Source organism: Acromyrmex echinatior, chromosome 18 (assembly GCF_024713525.1).
Source record: "Acromyrmex echinatior isolate Ae372 chromosome 18, ASM2471352v2, whole genome shotgun sequence".
Taxonomy (NCBI): Eukaryota; Metazoa; Arthropoda; class Insecta; order Hymenoptera; family Formicidae; genus Acromyrmex; species Acromyrmex echinatior.
The window spans coordinates 4,942,769-4,967,755 of NC_141869.1; the positions used below are offsets into that span (position 1 = coordinate 4,942,769).

The 24,987-nt window shown below is 34.7% G+C and overlaps 1 protein-coding gene across 4 annotated transcripts in view; it reads left to right on the forward strand.

The window, feature by feature from the left end:
* Positions 1-24,987, forward strand: part of LOC105144863 (uncharacterized) — a 246,697-nt gene that overhangs the window by 89,413 nt on the left and 132,297 nt on the right. For 3 of the 4 annotated variants that reach the window (XM_087415546.1, XM_011054072.2, XM_087415549.1), the window contains one exon: positions 15,323-15,464. The gene's annotated coding sequence lies outside the window, so the exon portion shown is untranslated. Of the gene's footprint in view, positions 1-15,322; positions 15,465-22,278; positions 24,312-24,987 lie in introns of those variants that run through there. The other variant, XM_087415548.1, reaches the window with a different exon arrangement.

The window sequence follows — 24,987 nt, forward strand, 5'->3', positions numbered from 1 at the left end:
TGTAGGACACATTCATGGACTTTTGTAACTAAATATACGGTTTTACCGGCTGTAACCTATTATCGTGCATTCAACGTCCATTCTTCCGTTCGTACATCGCGCGTATCCATGCGTGACAAAGAGATTAATTGACTTTCGTTTGTAAAAGGGTAAAAGCCCACTGACCTGAACAGAATTGTGCGGAAGATGTTACGTAGATAGTTTTATTATATTTACAAAATTTTATAAAAAAATATCAAACCTATATTAAAAATTTCTTTATTGTTCTAACTATATTCTCTCTAAAATTTTTAGAATGGAATTTCACTCTTGAAAATTCTTCAAGACTGACTTAATTTTTATTTTTTCTTAATGAGATTTTCACTCCAAAGAATTTAGAAAGTTAGTTTAGCAACTTTCATACAAGACAAAAGAAATGTTGAATCAGATTAACATGATGTTTCATTGAATGTATTTATCTCATTCTTATCTCATTTTCAAAAAGATTAGGAAATGCAATTTAGAAATGTGTGTACTGCGTGTAGTAAAGTAAATAAAGATCAGAATATTAGCTGTAGAGATAAGAATAGACTTTCATAACCAATATCAAGGTTTTAGTCGCGGTAACCTAGTATCGCGCGTGCATTTATGGCGCTTATCGATACGTCACAAAGGGGTTTAATTGATTCCCCATGTAAAAAGCTAAAAGCCTGATGCATAGTTGAACCGGTCGAAATAATTGGTCGAAAAAATTCCAATGTCGAATAAAGGCTTTGACTGTATTTGTAGATTGGGATTCGTTTTTCGTTTCGTCATTTTTCGGAGCATCCAAACGCACAGCTATGATTGGAAACGAGAACTTGCACTCTTTTTAATAGAAGGGAATTTTAGAGAAAAAAATTTAACGTATGAGTCGTTACTTCAATTTCATATTTCATACCTTTTACTTTACAATATTGCACATAATTATCTTTCGAATCGATATTCATCAATATATTATCGCAAGAATTGCTTTTCTAGATGGTATCATTAGTGAAAACCGATACTGAAAAGATGTCAACGTTTTAACGTCATTGAATAATAATGCGTTGATGCTCGAACAGGTAAAATCGATATCCTAAATTTCAGCATCCTCACGTAAAATTGTTCATTCGTGCACGCTGTGGAGCGAACGTTCAACGTGCAGAAGTGTGCATGCACGCTGAGTGAAAGAGTGAGAGAGAGAGAGAGAGAGAGAGAGAGGGAGAGAGAGAAAACGCGAAGGCAAGCAGGCAGGCAGCAGGCAACTCGAGTCATATTATTGTTCGCCCGCGGGCCGATAGACCGCCGGCACTCAGCAGTCAAGTCAGGCAGTCAAGTCAGGCAGTCACCTGCCTATTAGGGAACTGGGGAGATTCCTGAGTGCCTTGTAGTACGCGCTCCTTACTAACGTCGCTCGCTCGTTCTCTCTCTTCCTCCCTCTTCCTATTTCTCCATCTCTCCTCCCTGGTCTCTCTTCTGATTCCTCTCTCCGCTTCGCTATCACTCCAGCCAGCGTCCGCCGGGAGTACCACACCACCGACATGGTCGTGTCGCGTCGCACGGCACCAGTGTTTCACACGCCATACGGGCTTTGTAGCTGGCGAGCTGTCGCGTGTACTTTACGCCAGACTTGTACATGTGCTCGTTGAGTGCGTGCACGTATGTATGGTACGCACGCACGCCCACGAACGCGAGTTCATGAGTCGAGCTCGTAAAGCGCCGACGATGCGCGGGAGGCGTCGTTGTCAAAGGCGCTCGCTTTATTTACGAGGCAGGAACTCGTTACGTTCACGTAGCGTAACACACTTCACCAGCACGCCGGACTCTGAATCGGAGTTGGAGTAAACTCCGCGGGGTCTCCGTTGCTTTCAGCTCACATTTCCGTACACTTTCCGCGTTGAAAGTGATACGAGCATCACTGGGAGCCGCTTTAATTATAATAATGAGTTTCTTTTTTTAATTTTATCTTTCCAGGAATATTTCGTATGTTCATTTTGCAGAAGAAAAAAGAGAAAGAGAAATATAGTACAGCTGCTTTGCCGTTCACACGACTCGCTCGATTAGCAGAGCGCACGCGGTAACCCGTAGATTAAAATTTTATGAATGCAAATTAGGTTATAAATAGATTCATTTCGATGTAAAATAGGATTATTATTCGGGATTAAGCATTATGAATGACGCACAGAATAATGTGATTGTTATTGTTTTTGTTTTCCTATAATTGTCATGTAATTAGCAGGGTTACTATAAAACTAAAAATCAGGTAATTGGCAGGGAAATTGAAAACGATTATACGGAAATCAGGGAATTTTACAAAATTTTCTGCAAAATTACAATTCTTGGCTTTAAATAAGTTTTACATGTATATACATCACACCTATTTTTGAATACAATTTTTGAATACCACTACAACTTTTACTCATTAAAAATGCAAGCGTTAGCAATATTGCTAATAGTAATTTACATTGCTATGTTAAATTGATTTCTCAACAAAATATTTAATTTTAGGATGAGCTTTTATCATCCTGATTAGCAAGTATGGAAAGTACGATTTTGCTGAAGTATCTAAATATTTATTATAGTTAAATATAAATCTAAAAATAATTTCGTTGGTCCACCAAAATAACTTTGTAGAACACTCAAACTGATTGCTAGAATGTTAAAACCTTTTGCAGCATTGCTCATCATGTTTCGGATTCCTACGTAATTATTTTGATAGTTCAACAAAATTGTTTTCAGACTTACTTATCTAATATTTAACAAATTTTATGATAGATATGTCTAGCGAAATTTTTAAAACATTGAGTAACATAAATCTGCTTTGAAACTTTGCACGATGCGCCAATAAAGCAAGGCGTGTTTCTTGCAAAAATATACCTAGCTTTCTCTTGCGCACTTCCGTAGTTATTTATCGTTTCAAATCGTGTGAAAAAAGTATTATTTAAAATAATGAAAAAAACGCGGATTTATTTTAACTAATTATATCCGGTTATTCTTTGAGGATGAATATTTTAAGGAAATATTTCTCTTATATCCGTATTTTCTCGTGCAAATATAGTAAAGATATGACAAAGATATAATAAAGAGTATATTGTTCTCTTACTTCAATAATATAACTAAAAAAATGTGATTTTTGAATTATTATCAAATTACCATAAAATCCCATGAATAAGTTACCATATATAAAATACCATGAATGAGTTAGGTAGAAATACTCTATCCATCATCAAAAGTAAACTAACTTAACTTCACAGTCTGTCCACAAGATCGCACTTTTCGTTCTTAAAGTTTTCAGAGAGATAATACCTTTATAATACCTTCTACAAGAGTGACACATTTTGAATTATGTTTCTTTTGTAAATAAAAAGAAGAGAAATATTTTCTACAAAGAAGAAATTATTTTATTTTAGCTGATCCAGGTGAATATAAACTGTTGTTGATATTTCGAATTACATCATTTTTTAGAATTATTTCGGATTTTTAATTTTGTTTGGTGTCACAACTCAAAAAATGGTGGTTTTTTTTTAAGGTTTTTTAAATATGTGAAACGAAATAGACAAAGATAATACATTTTTCTAAGAGTATATTCTTTTTGTCAATACCATTTGATTAGTAAATAATTTTCTGTTAAGTTGAAAAAAATAGTTTTTTCCCTTTTCTAAAAAATTTAATTTTTTTACTCGTGTTATTTTCCAAGTAAGAGAACGGTATCGTTTTATTTAAATCTATGTATATCATTTCAAGTTTAATATCGAATTTGCAGTCAAACCAAACTTAATATTCTCTGATCTTTAGCCGGTTTAAACAGGGGAATCTCAAGAGTTTCTACTGTCCCTGGATGGAAAACCGAAGTCGCCACTCGTCCTTGTGGTTAATCGCGCGCACCGATTATGGTTACACGGCCATGTGCATGCACAACGAACTGTTCAGTCAGCACGAAATCAGGTACGCGACCGCAAAACGCAATCAGCGTCGCTTACGATGTCGTACATACGACGGTTACGAGCGCTGCGTGCATTCGTTACAATTATAAATAATGCCGTGTCGATTCTTGCATTCGTTTTGCATGCAGTAAAGCGAGCCGCAATTAACATAACGCGATCCGGTACGCGGTCCATAATGAATTTGTCGATTGTTGCGCATTTGCTTTATTAATACGTGCCATTAATATTTGTGCGGCGAATCGACTTGCGCGTCGCCACACATTGATTTAATTAATAATGTCGCTCAACAAATTGGCGTCATTTTTCGCAAGTGGAATCGATATTAAAATACACGAGCTTTAACCTGATAATTGCAAAAACGGTACCAGTTCGACCATTTCGTTTTATGACTTTAAGCTTTTTACGTTATGATACGTTTTATGTGTCGCGGTAGTATATTATCGGTACTTACAACATGTTCTTGAATAATGTTCGCGAATAGAACGCTGCAAACTCGATATTCGGGAGAGTTTTTTATATAAAGTCACCAACAGTTACAACGAATTAACGCTACAACGGTATGACTGTCAACTGACGAGCAAGGTTCTGTTAATTATTACTGGACCATCACTGGTAACTGACTGGTTGAAATGACTGGGTCAGTACCATCTGTCAGTACTGGGCCCAAGTTATCATCCAGTACTGGGCCAGCAATTTGCCAGTTATACCTGAATTATGACAATCAGTATTGCTGGCCAATATTGGGCCGATTATAAAACCATAGGCAGCAGGTAAGAGTGTAGAGAAGTGGAAGGGAGATGAAGGTACTCTCGCAAAAAAATTTACATTCCGCGGGACGAAATTGAAATAATAAAAATTGTGGCGTTTACGCAGTGCAATACCATAGGATTTATCGCGACGTTAAAGCGGTGGCATCGATTTTTCCGTATAACACGCCGCGCAAGAGTTTTTCGATGGCGCGCGCTTTAACGAGCATGTTTTCGCCCATATACCCGTCGTGAAACGTTACAGCTCGGGTTTTATGGCAAAGCAACACGGTGGTTTTCAAAATGGCCGGGTTCACTCGTGTCACCGGCTGTGTGGTGGATGTGGTCCCCCGCCCTTCGCCTTCTGCTCCTCGTTCACTGCTCTCCCCCCCCCCCTTCCCCTCCCCCTCTCTCTTGGTCGGTGATCGATAACGCGTATGACAGCGTCGCGACGCCGCTCTGTCTTTCTCTTTCCGGCCTCTCTGCGGGGATTAGGGTAAATGGATTCGAAATTAGAGCGCGTGCGATATCGCGTTTTACCGCGCGATTAATTCGATCGCGGTCGTTCAAGCGGACGAATCGATTTCTCGATCTTTTCCCGTTTAGAGTGATTGAGTGCTCTTTGAAGCAAATCGTTCTTTTAAAATTTTCAGATTATTAATGCCTAACTGATCGCGCAGTGTTATAAAATGTAATTGCAAAGAAAATGTTCTTAACCGAAAGGATATTAATAAATAACAACTATTGGAATTGTAACATTAATATAACAGAATATAATGTGAATATAATATGAATATTAATTTATAAATTACGTAATACACATATATGTCGCAATGTAATTAATTTGTTAAATGTATTAAATATGTGAAATTTATTTATAATACGTGTATTATGTGCATGTAGTGCAATTAAGTTTTTAATTATCTTTTTATATTTAACATTTTAAAGAAATGAATTTTTTCTCCACGCACAGTTAAAGTTGAAAACCAACTATTAACACCGAAACTATAATATCAATATTGGCAACGATGTATCAATATTATCGAAACACGTCTATCGGCAATATGATCTGCGTGACTGGTCGGAAATAATATTTGGCGGCTCGAATCAGCCTCGGCAAATATTTGTGCGACAGTTTTGTGAGTTTAAATACGATTCATTAGGAGCGTTTGTATAGCATGAGGTGATCCCAGCTGCTCAAATATCAGAACGATAAGAGGTCTGCAATTATCAATGCACACAGAACTCATGCGTATCGCTGCGTAAGCGTAAAATGAAATCATTCGAGTTGTTACTTTTGTCACCGTGAATAAATTACCGGTTGGACGGGCGCAGATATTCATCGGAATTCACGATATCGCCTGTCTCTTCGAGGAATGCGGCGTATACATATTTCTCTGTGTTTTTTGTATCATCAGTAATACATATTTGTCTGCTCGTTATCAGGAGGACCAACAAAATAGTCTCCTTATCTTCAAATAGTGATTAAGTCGTTAATTACGTAGTAAATATTTTATACACTTGTTAAGTGCCTTGTACACTTATAAGAGAAAGTTTTCGCGTTAAAAGCAATTTGAAGATTTATCTTGAGAAGTAAGATTCCTTTTGAATAAGTATAGAAACATTTATTTGTCGTTTTTTTTTGTCACTTTAAATGTGTACTGGTACAAGATATTTTCTGATTTTTGCTAAATAAATTGCAAGTTGTAGTTGTAAATTGTAAAATGTTGAATCGATTGAGTCATGTTAACGAGAATCTGCAGCATTCGAAGTCACGATTAATTGAGATGAAACGCTTCTGCAATCGCTCTCGGAAATGCAGTTTCATCGGAAAGTCTTTTCGAAATAGCTATGTCTTTGCCTTTTTCATCTTTCAAAGTGAAATAATAATTTCTCTTCGGAAAGAATTTTTCTAGAAAATCTAACAATTTAATTAGATACGAATCTAAAAGTATTTTTGTTAGATTATTAAAATAATTATGTATATAAAGATGCTCAAGCTGGTTACTAGAATATTAATTTTTTACATATTATTCATTACGCTTGAGCATAATTTTGATGGTTCAATAATATTATTTTTAGATTTGTCTCTAGCTAAATTTTTAGATACTTCAGCAAAGTTCTTTCTGTAATAATATATTTGTATAAATATTTCTGACTAGTATTAAATAAGACTAAATTGAAAAAGATTTATCATAAATAAGTGAAGAAGTTCACATTCGGTTAAAATAAAAGGTGTCTATTATTTTTGTGTGAATTTTATAAATTGCTTGAACTGAAAATTATAAAATTTACATAAAAATATTATTAGGCATCAAGATCCATTTTGACCGAATATAGCTTTCTTTGCTTATTTCTGACTAGTAATATTAATACAGTAATTAAGTGATACAACGCGTTACATAACTACAAGTTTAATCTGTAACGTTATGATTTTCTCTCTCTCTCTCTCTCTCTCTCTCTCTCTCTCTCTCTCTCTAAAAGTGTATTATTTTTGGAAAATAGAACTTTTTGAAAAATCAATGCGCATGAAGAGTGCTATCCTAACTTGATATCAAACAAAACGAAGAACGATCATAGTGTGCGACTTTTAAATTAGAAATAACCTTAACTAATTCTTTAATTTAGAATCCTTAACTTGGCGTAATGAAGCGATGCAAGATGCAAGAAGTGAGACGCTGTAAGGTTTAATCTGGCATAAACGATCGGGAGTATTTTACGTTTTCTTTCGCCACTACATCGCGCGCGCAAATTGCGCTCCTAGCCGAGCGAAGCGACCGCGCCTAATCGATACTGGTTAATGGTAGACAAGCGAGCGGATCGTGATTCCGGGGCGCTCGTTAAGCAATAAGCTGAGAAAACATAATTAAAGGGCGCTTAGAGGAACGAGCGAGCCTGATTTTTCTCTTGTATCGACACCATCAAGCCGATCGATTATCGAAACCGACCAAGTACTCTGAAGTTGCCAACATTGCGCCGGGGCCGATCTGATGAGATATAATCGGTTTGTAGAGCGGTTGGGGGAGCATAACTTTGCGTATTAAACGAATTATACCTGAAATGATTCATCTATCTGTATACAAAATATACTTTTTAAAACATCTGCTATATACTTCCTAACATTATGTATTAAATATTAGGTGTTGGAATTAATTCGTAGCGTTTTTTAATGAAAGAATGTTATTTATTTCACATGAGCATTAAAAAATACATTAATGAAAGTACTTCCCATCACTTGTAAAACGCTACGAATTAATTCCAACACCTAATATATTACATTCAGTTCCACAAAGAGGGTATAAATCATATTTGCAAGAAGGTTCATGACAATTAAAAAAAGTATATATTATTTTAAAGTACATAAAATGGTTTATTTTGTCATTAATATGTCTAATATGTCGTCCAATCTACATTGTTCTTTATTATTGCACAGCTGACATCTAGGCATGCTTTCGATTAGTTTCTTAACATAGCTGAGAAAAAGCAATCTTATACTTGTCAAAGTTCATAGTATAACTGTTTCACTTACACATAGAAAGATACATACTGTACGCGAGTAATAATTACTTCAAATATTTTAAAAGTTCATATATTTGTAAATCTATTATAAGTTCATCACAAGCATCAAATTTATTCAAAATATATTCTGAATCTTAGTAAGTTTAATACTTCTATTAAGATTATTAAATTAAAATAAATTCGATTTGCTTATTATATAAAATCGCTTCTTCAATCAGTTTTATAATATTCTTAAAAAAAAATTTAATTTTTATGTTGAGTGTTTATGATGACATGTTAATGTCATTGAGTTTTTTTAAAATTTGTGATAAGTATATTAAGATCATTATCAAGAAAATATTCTATTGCTAAGAAAAATTATTATTCAATTTACTTTCTTTCTTCTAAGTAATTACTTAAAAGAAAGAAAATAAATTTAATTATTTTTCTTAGCAATAAAATAATATTTTACTGCGTGTATGTATACGTTTTCTCTGAAGCTACCTCTTTATAAACATAAACGCTCAATTCTTTTCAATTAGATTACCATCAGGAGACAATATCATCCAGTCCAAGGTTGTGATGCCATTTTCAAGCTTCCAGACGTTACAACTAGTTGTCAGGAATGAATAACAATGGAGACTGAATGATACATTAAGTAATGACGAAATAAATCATTGAATTTATTATATACTTTTTTTAGTTCTCTCATAAATCTTCTTGCAGACTATTTTATAGAAGAGAAACCTTGAGAGAATATGTTTTAAATTAAAAGAAAATTAGATTTAGACTTTTTTATTACTTGATTCTATCAATTAAGCGGTAGAAATAAATTCTATAACTTCTTTTCATAGAAATTAAATGTGATATTTTTGACAGAAAATTTTAGAAATATCTGTGGAAGAGACTCTTTTTGGCGTCTTGTGAAATAAATTTATATTGGGTTGATTTGAACAATGTTAAAAATATAATAGAAGTGTACGTGTTATATACTGTATGCGGTAATCATTAGTAATCGAGTTAAGTCAAGTCACGACACGAAATGCGGCGCGAAATATTTGAAAAATTGATTTGGAGGGCAGACTTTTGCGTGACGATGTACCTTTCGTCGATCACCACCGACAAGCGCGTCGGTCTTTATGCCTCCGAGGACCCGGGGATATTATTTCGGGCCCCTGTCACACAAAGGGATTCCCTTGAAATAGAATACCCAAATACGACCCTTAGATCTAAAGATACGAGAAAATATTTGAGTTAAAATTTCAACAGTCTCGAAGAACAAAAATGTTATAAAAATATTTTTTTTCTAAGTTATTAAGTGGAATTGTATTTCGCTTAAATAGAAAGCTAGTTTCCTAAAAAAATTTTATAATGTAATTCAAATTTTCTCTAACATATGACATATTTTTCTTTAACATATTTTTTCATTATTTCAATCCAATTTAGAAATCGCTTTGAAGTAAGGAAGGGAAAATCTCTTGGTGACATTATAGAGAAAAAGTCACGTATCACGCGCATGTAGATTACCGTAAAAAAATCGCGTCATTTAAGTAAGCGTACATTTAGAGCGAGAACGTGGTCATCGATCGGCACCGGTGCCTTTTAAACCGTTCTTTTCACCACACTTGGCGCAAATGCGACAAATCGTCCGTCAAACGAGATTAAATGCCGTCGCGTGGACGATCACGTAAGCGGTTCCAGTCTCGATTGTGAAGGTTGAAAATGTGATTCAATGATATACCTACTTAAAAGTCGGGCATTCATAGTTTACCGCTTGAGTTTACTGCTTTATTTTTATTGATATTAAATATCGATCAGAATGGCAATAGAGAGGCGTAAATAGGATTGTTAATTAATAACATTAATTTTTAATTATCGGTATTTATTAATATTTTAATTTTATGTTACGTAAGAGATAAAAGCTATGTTTAAGAAAAAATTGATTATGAAATATAACATTTTTGTCGTATATATTGTACTTTTTCATTCTCTTATAACTATTATTATTTTTGTAAATTTTCTCTGTATTTTTTTATTTACTCAATTTTTGGTATATATATCGATTTTGAATGTTAATTATCAGCATTATATTTTGCAAAGAAAAGCATTAAATGACATAAAAAATTGAAACTATAGAATATTTTTGAAATTTTAAACAGTTTATAGAATTTTTTATGTGTGCGTGCGTGCGTGCGTGCGTGCGTGCGTGCGTGCGTGCGTGCGTGCGTGCGTGTGTGTGTGTGTGTGTGTGTGTGTGTGTGTGTGTGTGTGTGTACAGAAAAATATTATAAAGAAAAGTGATTGTTCAATTTATTTTTTTTGTTCCTTTTAAATACTTTAATATTTTCTTAATAATATATTCTTAAAATATATTAATTATAAATTTTAGAAAAACTCGAGAAAAACTTATTATGTACTCAAAACAAGACTTTTCTTTTGAAGAATATTATAAAATTGATTGAAGAAGCAAATTGAATTTATTTAAATTTAATAATCTTGATTGAAGTATTAAATTCACTTGGATTCTAAAATATTTTGAATAAATTTGGTGCTTGTGATGAAGTTATACAATATGATAGATTTACGGACATACGAACTTTTGAAATACTTGAAACAAATAAATTATAACTTGAGTGCAGTATACATTTTTGTATGTACCATGTAATCTGTATTATAGTTGAAGTTTTGATTTTATGTATCAGAATTCTGTTGATGCTGGCGTCAAAAGACTTGTAGATTTCACGGCTATTCGTCGACTATTCGTCGTCGTTGACTGTTGTAAACGAGCTTTCGAATGCCCTCCGAAGACCCCTCCACCTCTCTTCTCCATCCGATTGCGAAGATCCATCGTTCGCTACCGATGAAGCTGCCATCGATTGTCACGACCGGACGATTATTACCCTCGACATATTGTGTCCGTGTATCAGGTCCACCACAGCGATCAATTTCACGGGAACCGACGCTTGTCCGCCGTCACACATCTCGTCCCCGATTTATAACCCCGATCTTTTATTCCAATCTCCGAAATGCATTTGCGTTGCCAAATGCGGCTTACAAGAGAGTTCTCTCGAAATGTTCAATTAAGGATGATATTGTTGAAAGAAATTCGCTTCAAGATTTTTGCTATTTTTAGTCTTATAAATTTTTTTTACTAAAAAAAAAGGAATAAATTTGTAAAGAAATTTTATGATTGAGACATCTCGTTTTGACGTGTTGCGTTATCGAACATAGTGTTGATTTAATCTTAGCTTTTTTAAAATTTTGACACAAAAGTTGACATAGATTGAACAGAAAAATATTTACAAAACATTCGAAAATTCGTAGAAATGTTTGTAGTCAGACCAACGCGACGAAGCTACATATATTTCCTTTTCCTCAGAGGAAAAATAAAATATTAGGTGAGAATGTGTGCGTCAGATCGAGCTTCGGAAATCCGGTCACCGGGGAAATTCCCGGCAATACTTTTCTCCAATGTGCCAACTGTCGAACTCATGGAAAATAGTCCAATTGATACTGCAAAGGTGAACTTGTGTCGAAACGATAAAACAGTGTGAAAGGGAGAGAAGGAGGAGGAGGTGGTAGTTCATTTGAGGTGCGTGCGAGGAAGTGAGCGTATCGTGTTGAGCGGAGAGCGAAGAGCGGAGAGCGGAGAGCGGTCGTTTTGTATCACGTGAATCGCAGAGACGAGACGAGACGAGACGAGACGAGACGAGAGACAAGCACAAGTTAGGCGAGTTTGGGGATTGCTGTGTGCGCGCAAGGGGGAATCGTCGTGGCATGAATAATGTATCGTGAATATTGTAGCCGGTCTCGAGACAGCTGCTGTCAGTGGCCAATTACAGGCGGCTTATAAAACAAATAAATCGATCAGCTGAGTGATTGCGCATAAATTAAGAGCGGCCTTTGCTCGACCTAGCTGGCTCTCTAGAAGTCGAACGAATATCGTTGATATCGTAGTCGTCGTCTTCTTGAATGCTCGGATGTATCGAATGGATTGAATCACGCGGAAAAATCTCGTTGAACGTTGGTTAAATCGAAGGACGTCGTTCAGTTCAATTAAGTTCGTCGAGGAAGTCGATTAATTATCCAAGACTGTCAGGTGACGATTTATGGTACTCAACATCAGAAAATCGCGATTTACGCACTTTCTTGCTAGTTCTGCGAGAATTTTAATCTTTTACTCTTGCAAATCCAGTTATGTTTATCTACATTAAAGTATATTAATATATTTGAAATATCCATTGCATATTTTATTTTAAATCTTTCTATTTTAACAAAACGTTGAATAATTCAGCAATTTATTATTTTCTTATTTATTGTGTGTGTGTGTGTGTGTGTGTATGTGTATGTGTGCTATATTATTTTTATTTGTCTTGTACATAGGCTTAAGCTTCAAGGCTTCTTATTGTTAGACAAGGCATTATGCTGCTACTTCACCTGTTGAGGTGCATCTTTTCACCTACTTTATTTTTTGCTGTACATTAATGCATGCTCTCTTCGTTATTTTGCACTTTAAAATAAAGATTGTTATTATTAATTCTAATAATATAATAAGTAAAAAATATAAAGCGCAAAAATTGCACGCTTGCAGATTTAGTTTAAAAAAATGAAATAATTGCATGGACTCGCAAATGGCTAAACAAGTTTGAAGTGTCGCGATTTACACGTGCACAAAGGCATTCGTTTCCCAGCGTTGGACAACGACAAGTTCACATGAAAAAAAGGGCGTTTTGCAGACGAAGTTATAACACGTGGCCGGGAAATAAATGTCATAGTAACGAGAATCCAATAATGTCGCTCCCATTAAACGTCAACGGTACGTAATTACTCGGAGGCTTGTTGCAACAAAAATCAATCGTTCTCGCACAGCGACAGCAAAGTGACTGTACGTGAGAGAATAGATTGAATTTCTGAGGCAGAGTTCACTATTAGAGCTAATACCTTATTCCTAATCGATATATACCAGTGAGTTTCTATACACACAGGAAAATACATATATTTAAATATTAATTACTTGTTTCCAGTACATTTAATTATTCGTTTTCAGTATTTCAATAGTTCGTATATCCACAAATCTATCATAAGTTTATGACAATTTAATTTATTTAAAATATATTCCGAATTTTAATAAGTTTAATTACTTCAATCAAAGTTATTAAATTAAAATTCAATTTTATTATATAAATTCTTGTTTTAAGTACATTGTAATGTAATGAGTAGATATAATGAGTCTTTCTGAAATTTGTAATGAGTACAGTTTAAAATTATTATCAAAAAAATATTCTTTGTTAAAGATAACTGTTATTTGAAAGGAAAAATAAACATTTTTCTTAGCAATAGAATGATATTTTTCTATGTGTATTTATTCGTTGAAAATTATACCTATAATTTTGAAAGCATTGAAATTTTAGATAATTTTAATAGATTTAAATTTAGTTTAGTAATAAACAAAAATAATATATTTATCTATATGTAATCTATTAATTTCTGGCATTTAGTTTTATAATGAAATTTAATAAAAATTTATTCTCTTTTTTTGATATAATATAATGAACGAATTAATTAGCATTAATGGAAGTACATCTGCAATGCGAGATTAAAATATCCTTTGTTTTCTCTCGTCGAAAAAAATTGCACATTTAGTTTTTAAAACACTACACAATACACGCGTATCACGTTTGTCTTTCCGTGATGAAATATTGCAAGATATACGAGCGAACGATTTATGTCGAAGTTTAAATTTCTATTTGTTGGAAAAATCTCGTTAAGCTTGAAGAATATTTAGCTTACGAATAAAAGAAGTCATTTTAGAGACGTTTCACTAGTATTCTGGTATGCTCATAAATACCGCCGTAAAACGACGGAGAAATATTCTTCGACGAGTTTCCATTGCCAGATGCAGCTTTGTGTTTTGCGTTCGAAACGGCATCTCTGCTTGTCGTACAATTTCTACATCCTACGCTACCGCAGGTCGCGTTAGTGTGCAATAGGACAAATATGTGTGTGAGTACCTGCAGTATCGCGTATATATTCAGGTATCACGTACGAAAGTAATTTGGCGGCAAATAGTAGCCGATTTCCGAGAAGCTACGACCTCACAAACGGCGACTGTATTTCGCTCGGATTCCATCGTCGTAATTAAAGCTCGCTCAACGTTCATGACGTTGTAAGTTGCCGCGAAAATGCCAGGAAGGACGATTCACAACACCATGTATACTGATATAGTCAAGTTTATGATTCGCATCATGCGGGATATGAACCGCTGTATTTTTATATATTTAAATTTGTAGTGCATTTCTATTTGACGATATTTTTCTTTATATATTCAATAAAGTTAAAATATAATAAGTATTTTAAATACTTTATTACTATTCTCGTCATGTTTGACTTCTACAAATGCTAGTTTGAATTATCTTTATATTCTAAATTTACAAGTTGGAAAATTATTTTGACGTAACTTTCGTAGCTAATAATTATCTTTATGTGAGACGATCGTTAAATTTTATCTGTTACTCGAGTTACCACAGATAGAATAAAGGCACACAATTATTAATCATGTGACATGCGCGCTCGCATGTCTCGCGAATAAATTCATATGCCAGGTAGCAAGTCATGGTAACAAGTTTATATGAACGTTCTCGTACCACTGCCTGATCATGCTGTCTTCCAAATATGGCTACAACTGAAGTTTGCGAACACTTTGCGCACAATACGTGAGGCGCAAACTGGTCGCGACCTGTATTCCCAATTTATTCGTGCTAAAGTTCGCAAACAGCTTGTGGACAGCCGACGAGCAGTTACAAAGTTGTTTCCCCCCCCCCCCCCTCATCGCCGCTTGTTGATATATAGAGCTCTCAGTCCAAACTTCAAAATCCAGGATTATGTCGTCAACTTTAATTGTCGGGCCCGAAACATTTATTATTAATTTTGTGTTTTAGATTTTAAATTTAAAGTTTAAGATTAAAGATTAATTGAAAAGCTAAACGCTGCTTTAAATTAAAGAACAGAAATTTGTAAAAGTAAAGTGGAGAAATATAATTTGAAATATTTTATTTTCCATAGTGGAAAAGTAAAAAATTTGTGGAGAAGATATATTAACTATCTTAATATGAATTTTGAATTTTATGTTCACAGATGAGACATTGGCAAAGATGAAACAATCTCCGGAGAGAAAAGGATGAAGCTTCTTCATTTAAAGATCAGATTCAGAATGTCAAAGGATAGCGCACCGTCATTTCCTCAACCAAAGGCAAGGAAATTAAGTCTCGAGTTTAAGGTAAGTAAACATTTTCGCGGCTGCATCTAAAATTATGTAATCTTGAATTATTCCTGTTAAATTTTTTTAAATATCTCTAGGGGATACTTACGTATATTATTTTTCCATCCCGTCATGGAATATGTCTCCTAAATAAATAATTTCGCAGGTATTATTCTTTATATGAACACTGCGTTATTTACTCTCTAAAATCTTGGAGTAGAATTTAAAGACAAAATGAATCTGTGTTGGAAAAAAGGGGTTTACTTGTCAATTTTTAAGAGTGAGATTTCACTATTTAGAGTTAGATTCCATTTCAAAAATTTTATAAAGTAACTGATCTCTCTCTCTCTCTCTCTCTCTCTCTCTCTCTCTTTCCAATGGAATATTACTTGCATTTCTCGATTAACTGTGATAAATGACTTTTGAATTATTTGTAATTGGTTTTCTACTAATTGAAATGCTTGATTTTTATTTCTGAAAATACTACAATTAATTTTTTATTGATTTTTAATTTTTACGAGTAATTATAGTTAATAAATAACTTTTAAGAAAGAATTCTGAATTCCTATAAGACTGCTTATCTATTATTTTCTTATCTGTTAAGGCTAGAAATGATAAAAAAATATAAAGATATTCTTTCTTTCTCTTTCTCTCTCTCTCTCTCTCTCTCTCTCTCTCTCTCTCTCTCTCTCTCTGCTTTTATTTAACCAGCATTATTTAAATTTATCAGCATTCTTATGAGAATCCGTTTTTGAACTCACATGTATCGTAAAGATAAAATTCCTTGCCAAGCAATACTTTGCAAGAAATAATTTATGTAACCGATGCTTCGACGTTATTCGTGTCGATGGTTCCGCTATTAACTTGCTACACAATGGAGCGATTTAACAGGACCTCGTCGCGATTCGCGGAAGAAGTGAACGCGTTAAAAGTTCTCTCAATGGCTGGGAGCTTCTTTCCCTCTTTTCTGTGCCACGGCAATTTTCATTCTTCCAACTACGTTGCACGGTAAGATCTTTAATAGCTTCTACGCGGTAGGAAACCTTCGTCGAGTGCAGCAAGGAAGGCGCCACGAGATAGAGTTGCCAGATGTCCTGTATATACATGAATTGTCCTGTATTTTAGCTTGACTTTCAGCGTCTTGGTCGAGAAACGCAATTGTCGCGTACTTTAAAGTTTTGGCATTTAATTAAAGTACAACGAGGACATGTGAATATTTTTGGAGTACATACATATATACATATATAAAATACATATATAAAATATATATGTATATATGTGGTGTACACATATATTCAGAGATTATTACTTTTTGAAATCTTTAGAGTGGAATCTGAGTCTAAAGAATGATAAAGAATGAGCCAGTACTGAAAAAAAGGAGCACAATTGTTAATTTATAAGAGTAAACTGTAGACTTAGATTTTATTCCAGAGATTTTAGAGAATATATAATATATTACTGCAATCTTTAGTAAATTGATATACAGGTTTTTTAAAGTACCTCGTAAAAAATTATCGATCTACATATTTCTTGTATTATTTTGTACCTATCCTCGAAATTAAAGCACGTCTGTTGCATTCGACGAACGGCATCGATCTTCGAAGGAGAACGATCGCTTCCGAACAATTTATTTCCAGTTATACCCGAGCAAGGTTATTATAAGCGAGTCGAGGGCCATTAAGGTGCAAGCAACATCTGGAGTCGCTCCCGTGATTTATATCAACGCGAGTCGAAGGTCTTCATCGATTTTATCTCATCGTCGAACAGGCAGTAGTTTGCGCATCGACCGAAATACGCGCCGGAAAAATTATAATTGCCATAGTACAGGGGGTTTTCTTCTTTTATTCTTTATCGACAATAAACCGCGACACGTGCGCGATAAAATGCGAACGTGCGGTTAACTATAACATCGATATCAAGTATCCAGTGTGCGACCTATAAATCCGTGAATTCCCTTTGCGTCAAAAAATATTTAACAAAAAAAAAAATGAAAGGCCCGACAGTTGAATTTATGAATAACGTAACGCGACACCGTACTTATTTTTTCTCTCTGTTAGTTCTGAAAAGAGAAAAGTCCATGTAAAATAATAAAATTTGAAACTGTAGAAAAAAGTAGAGTTTCGACCCAAAACACGTAACATTTTTAATCGCCACTGGAAAGTGATATTAAAGATTAGATTAATTTTTGTAAATCACGTAATGTGATTTTGTAAATTTAATTTTGAAATTTTTATGACGATTAAAAATAGTGAAACATGCATGATCGCATTTTATAAATAAATAAATACGATATCATAAAGTTCTCTATAATCCTAGTACAACTATTTGGAAAATTTTTATGCTATAAAATTAGATATTTTGAACATTTAAAAATCGTTCTAAACGATAATCCGTCTTTGGCAAGTCGTGACCAGAAAAGAGCATTACGTAACGAAGAGGCGATTATCAACTTGACGAATGCGCGCTATCTACGATTCTTCTTGTATAATTTATACTTAGTATTCGCTTTATCACCTTTATCTCGCAATGCGAATCAACTACATGGAGTAATGCATTTTACTGTCGGATCGTACGAGCTCACTACATATTTATCGACCGCGACGTGATTTGAATATGCGCCACTGCCTTTAATGCATCCTCATTGCATTACGGTACAGTAGTAGCGAAGTCCAGAGATGCTAGAATATGAGAATATGAACCATCTACCGTTATTATGATTTACCATCCATTCCGTAAATTGGTGCAAAGTATCATGAATAGAAAGCAGGGAAGTTATGAGAGAAAGAGTTATTGAATTGTTAGAATTGGATATCTGTGTATTGAACTAAGTAAATATATTAATCGTGCAGAAATAATAAATTAATAAAATAAAAGCCTGCAGATACATAAAATAATAAATTAATAGAAAGAAGGAAATCGCATTAAACAAAATTATTTTAAGTCTATAGAACTTATATTTCTATATATACATTCATTATTATATCTTCAGCTTGTATAATATAATATCCGTTTAATAATTCAACAACTGTATCATCGCTTTTTAATAATAATCATCGCTTTTGATATAAAGGCATAAAGGTCTAAGAATAAATTTGTAAAAGCTAAAGTTATGAAATGACGTGATTCAAACGTTCCGACGCCGTCTAAACATAGTTTTGATTTATGAACATAAAGGATACGCCTCGTTGCGGAAATAAGCCCATCAATTATGAATTTATGCCGAATCGCAGTAGCCATTGAGCTCATCGAGCGCCAACGGACGCGTCTCTCTGTCTCATTTACGGACAATTAACGCACAGCGCAACGCGTGGAGATTAATAAACACGCGACGCCCACGCGGAAGGCAGACAGAAGGTACGAGACGGGTATAATTTAACGGCGGTCGCGAAGGGGGAGCGTTAATTGAGAATGATCGACTCTCCTCGTCGGCGTGGCGTGGCTCCGCTTCGCTCGACGCGGCTGGAACAAATAATAGCAGTCGGATCGAGGCGCGTATCGCATCGTCGCATCTCCCTCGTCTTATTCCGCTGCGCTGCTTCGGCCTGGCCTGGCCTGCCCTGGCATGGCCTGGCATGGCCTGGCCTGGCCTGGCCTGGCGTGGTATGGCGTGGCGTGGTATGGCGTTTCTCGTGATTCCAATTTTTCCCCCGTGCCGACGCGATAAAGAGGCCACTCCACCGCCTCGAAACAAGATTGATCGTGAAGCGTGCTCGTGAGCGCCGCGAGGAAGGGTGCAAAAACACTCGCGCCCACCTGGACTTTCGAGGGAATGTAAGGAGATTAAATTAAATCTGCAATTGAGAGGAATTTTACGGAGTAATTCGTTATTAACTCCTCGAGAAAGAACTAAATTACTTTTGGCATGTTGAGCTCGCGAGAATTTTATCAATATGCGTTTAATTAATATGTGTTCAATATTAATCCTTTATTTAGAACTGTACACTTAAATCTATAGGATGAATTTAACCTAATTTGAGTCGCCATTGCTCTCACTCAATATATATATCGTTAGTTTATACTAAAATAATTAATGGATAAACATATAGTGTCAAATTTATCTTTTAATTGTTTTAGTATAAAATAATTATATTGATAAAAGAGCAGCTAGCGACTTAAATTAAGTTAAATTTGGCGCTATAGATTTAACAGTGTATAACGCTGTTGATTTATTTATTATGTGGAATATACTTCAGAATTATTATTGTATGATTATTTTTGTCTCCTGTGAATATTGATTAATTTCAAATTTTCCTAAATTAAAATTGAAATTGATCAAAGAGTTGTAGATGAAAGAAACTCCGAGAAATCTGAGCAATTTTAAATGTTAAAATTGATTGGAAACAAGTACTGAGAAAGAATTGAATTACCTTTGAATTCGTGAGAATCTTGTCAATATTTCAAATGTGTTCAATTAAAATATTTTAATTCTTTATTTAAAACTCTTATACGTTGTCGATTTATTAATTATGTCGAATATACTTTAGAATGAATATTATCTGATTATTCTTGTTATCTGCAAATATACATTGATTAATTTGCAATTTTCCTGAATCAATGTTGAAATTGATCAAAGATCATTTATCGCAGATAAAAGAAAATCCAAGAAATCTAAGCAATTTCAAATGTTAAAATTGATCGGAAGAACTAGCGTTAAGAAGAGACCGAATTGTCTTCGGTACGTTGAGTTCGCGAGAATCTCGTCAATTATTCAAATGTGTTGAAATATTTCAGCGCGCTGCTTGCAGAATCAGATATGTATAATATATATATTTATACAGAAATATTTAATAATTTATATAAGCACTGAAATCTGCTTTAATTGAAAAATAGGATTTCTCTTATTTAATTAGATGTGTTTAAATATATTAGTCTTTTATTTAGAGCTCTATATTATACAATGTTGATTTATTAATTATATGAAATCAGAATTATTATTTATTATTATATAGCCATTCTATTATCAACGAATATACATTAATTTGGAATTTATCCAAACATTGAAATTGATCAAAGAGTTCGCAGATGAAAGAAAATCCGAGGAATCTGAACAATGTTCTAAATGTTAAAACTGTCTATACAAGAACAATCGTTTGTTTGCGTTTTCTGTAAAAATATACGAACGTAACACATGGTAGAATGACTCTAAGATATTTGCAGAGAAATCTTTTTCTAAATTGTTCTCTGTTTTGGATTGTTCTATCAGTTATCAGTTATATTATTAAATGTATATGAGACACAAGGGAGAACGTGGGAGAAAGATAGAGAGTGGTAAACTGAGATGACTAAAAGGGATGATAGAAGGTAATAGAGTGAAGGGGAAAATGAGAGAGAGAAGGAGAGACAAAGAACATTACACGGGAAGGGACGATCGTGGAGGCACAATAGACGCAATACGGATACACGAGGCTGAAAGAGCCTCTTCGTTGAGTTTGCTTAAAGGAAAGCAGGTAGGATCCGGATGAACTTTATAAAAAATCGCGCACATATCTGACGCAGACGGAAACTATCGATACCGTCATGGCAGAGATGTCGAATCGTTAAACTTTCGTTTATAGAACGTTGCTGAACGTCACGCCGGTGTTGTCCCAATCGCGGGCAGGTGTTCCCAACGTGTTGTTCTAAATAAAGAAGAGGAGATAAAGCCGTGGTAAATGTAAGAGAGATTGCATAAGCCTGTTGTTGACGGTAAATCGTTCTTCTCTCGCGTCAGCCCCGCGTCATTTTAACGATCTTGACGGGCGATCATAGTCGAAGGTACTTGGAGAATGCCTTTTGAGCACCTATTACGGAGAATGCCGTTAAATAAACTACTTTCGATAAATGTAATTTCATGCCTGGTCTTATCTAAATGTCTGTATAGATGAGAGAAAAATCAATGAAACTGGATGCTTAAAACAGTTAAAATATCAGCTTGATGTATCTGTGTTATCTTTGGTTATTTTAACATGTCTTGCAAACGGCAAGCTCAAATGTTAAAAATATATATAAAACGCATGTTAAAAAGGCCAAAGATTTTAATTGCATTTGAAACTCAATTAATAATATCAGTGAAATAAATACTACCGTGTTAATATTTTTAATTGAATTGCAGGCTGATAATAAAATACTTGTTTCAACTATTTTCATCTTCACCATCTAAAAATATTTCGAAAAAGGTCAAAAAGCATCGGTTTAAATAATATATTCATTTAATAAATCGGATTTTTTTTTAACATGAATGGACGGCATCTGTAACTTCGGATACTGCAGTGTATATCAAATTCATCGATATCAGAGCGGAATAACGCTTTAAATATATCTTCGTTAGACATATCCCACTTTCGTTCCACCACTAGAGATTCGAATCGGTTTTATGTCGTACAATCCATTCAGAATTTCTGTAATATATCGAATTTTCTTCAAACGATTGACAAATCAGATATTCGAGTCGGCTTATAATGTATGCAAATTTCGTCGATGTCGTAAACCCGATAGCTTCAGATATTCCTTTGTGCAAGATCTGCTTTGCAACGTCAGTGGGGATAGTATTGATTTTTAGATTTAGATTATATTCATCAAGTTTTAATGTATTGAGCTTCTTAAAAGTTTCGTATAAAATTTTTATCATTATTCTCTCAGTCTGAAGAAATAGTTACGAATATTTTTTATTAACACGAAAAGACTTGCTTGTCTTGTTAGAATGTGATGTAATTAATTAAAAAATGTATGTATATATATATATATATATATATATATATTATTCTTTTTCTTGCTTCATTGCATTACAATATATCGAAAATCAATATTGGATTTTGGATAAAGGAATTTTTAAACGTCTTCTCGCTGGCACGACAAAGAGCACATCTCTTTCTCGTTCATTACAACTGTCGCTTTATATGTGTGTTTGTGTGAAAGTCTAATTATAGTTTAAATACTATTCATGAAGTGAATTCACGTTTTCATCAACAACTTAATAATCTAAATTATTACAACTGTGGCTTTGTTTTTATAAAAGAACATAATAGTCTAAATAATATTCACTTAAAAATATTTTCATCAATAGCTTGATAATCTAACTTGTTATAAAGCCTTTATTCTAATTTTTATCTGTATTAAAAGTTTATTCTATATATCTCTAATTATTTCGTCATTTGAAAAAGGTTAATTTGATAAATTAAATCATTACTGTCGCTTTGCGTGTATAAAAACCTAATTATAGTATAAGTTAATATTCATTCACAGAATATTTTCATCAATAACTCGATAATTTAAATTGTTATAAATTCTTTATTCTGGTTCAATGCTCTATATGTTTCTAATTATTTTCTCATTTGAAAAAGATCAACTGATTTAACATTTGTAACGTTGTTGTTATTAATTTTATTCAAAGTTTAATTATAATCTAAATAATATACTTTCAATATATTTTCATTAATAATTCAGTAATCGAAATTGTTATAAGTTCTGATTTTTGTCTAAGTTTATCAGTGCTCTATATATCTCTAATTGTTTTCTCATTTAAAAAACGTTAACCTGTTTAACATTTGTAACGTTGCTGTTATTTTTTATTCAAAATATAATTATAGTCAAAATAATATGCTTCCAATCTTGCTTGACAATCTAAATTATTACAAACTTTTTACTCTAATCTGTATAAAGTTTATTACTACCTAATCGTTCTATATATCTTTAATTATCTTCTCCTTAGAAAAAGGTCAACCGATTTAATATTTTTAACGCCGCTATTATTTTTTATTCATCTTAATTTGGCAAATAGAAATTTATTTGACGTTTGCTACGTTGAACATGTAACAGACTATCTTCCCGATATACCCAGATACTCCAAATGGCTCGGTATCTTGAAATATCTTCTCATTAGAGGAAGACCGACTTGTCCCCCGTACGTTACGCCACTGCGGGTCGTATTGGCCGCCGGCGGTGGAGGGGAGCGGCGATGCCTCAGTAAACGCCAAGCGCTCGAACCGTCGATGCCACGGCGAGGCGGTTTACGAGAAGACTACTCGCAATAGAGAAAAACCGGCATTAGTTTCAACGTCGACGAAACGTCAATCGGCGTAACCGACGTCTCATTCGAGTGACTTGAGTCGCCCCGCGATTCCCGGTGCCGCGAAAATCGTTCGAGGAGCCAACGACTCCTACCGGGAAGTCCTATTCCGTGCGAGTGTACATCTGTGTGTGTGTGTGTGTATGTGTGTACCGTACTCGTCCGTGTTACCTCGGTGGCTGTGCGCGTATGTACGTGTGCGAGAGTGTGCGTCGAAGCCATCGCGTGAGAGTGTCGGTGATGCTTCCCACCGTGTACGTATATTAGTAGTATGTTCATGTTGCGCAACGACGATACTTTCGCGTACGCTTAACACTCGTTATCACCGCGTACGCGGTGTGTCGGTGTGTATACGTGAGTTCTTTTTGCGTGCACTTCCAAAATCAACGACGAATTGACGGGGAGAGAGATAGGACGCTGCTGTCATCTTCCTCGAGAGATACGGATGCTGCTGGAGCAGCGGCGCCTCTTCGTACACAGAGAGAGAAAGAGAAAGAGAACCCCCACACACACACACACACACACACAGCCACCGCACATGAAACTGCACACGCATGCGCGCGATGTGAAAACCGCCGGTCCTCCGCTGCTCCATCGTGCTCCTCTCCTCCTCCGCCCTCTCACAGTCTCATTCTCTCTCCGTCACCCTTTCCCCTATCTCCGCTCTCTCCCTTCCTCTTGATCCTTCCCACCCTTCTCGTCGTCTCCCGTTGGATTACCTCACGGACAAAGGATACGTAAACGGGGATATACGCGCTGGATAAACTTCATCGTGGCTCTCTCTCTCGTCCGGCTCTTCCGCCCCGCCGACGACTATATAGGTATTGTTCCTTGCTTTGCTTTGCTCTGTTCTACTCCATTCTGCATCCCCGTGCATTGCGCCGCCGGGGTGGTGGCGGGTGCTCGATAAGTGCAGTCGACGCCAAAGGCTCTCTTCCCCTCCGCAGGGAAATGCGATTCCGTCGACATGACGGAAAATCTTTGTTAATCCCGGAGATATACACAATTTCGGGAGACCCTATCGTTTCCTTAGTTCAATAAAACTTCGCTAACGTGTTATCTGTGCATCTGCACTTTCTCGCATATCTTTCGTTTATAAAATGAGACAGAAGGCGGAAAAGGAAAAATAAATCAAGGAAGATTGTTTAAAAGACTGAAGCTTGTATGCCTAACAAATATTGTCCTTGTAAATCTTACATAAGATACTTCAGACTATTTGTCTATGGATTACTTAGCCTGTAATAAATTTGTTCTTAACAAATGTTATTTAATTTCATATCATTTCTTTTTTTTTTGCAATTATTTTGCAATTATTATTTTGCAGTTACAAATCTTTGCAAATTATCGAGACGTACATTAAATATAATTTAAGGAAAAATAAAACTAAAAATATTTTGTTGTATTAATCTTTTTATAATTTTAGAATTGCGATTCAATTACGGAATTTTTCATGATATATCCTAATTAATGTTAGGAGCAGTTTCATAAATTATTCCA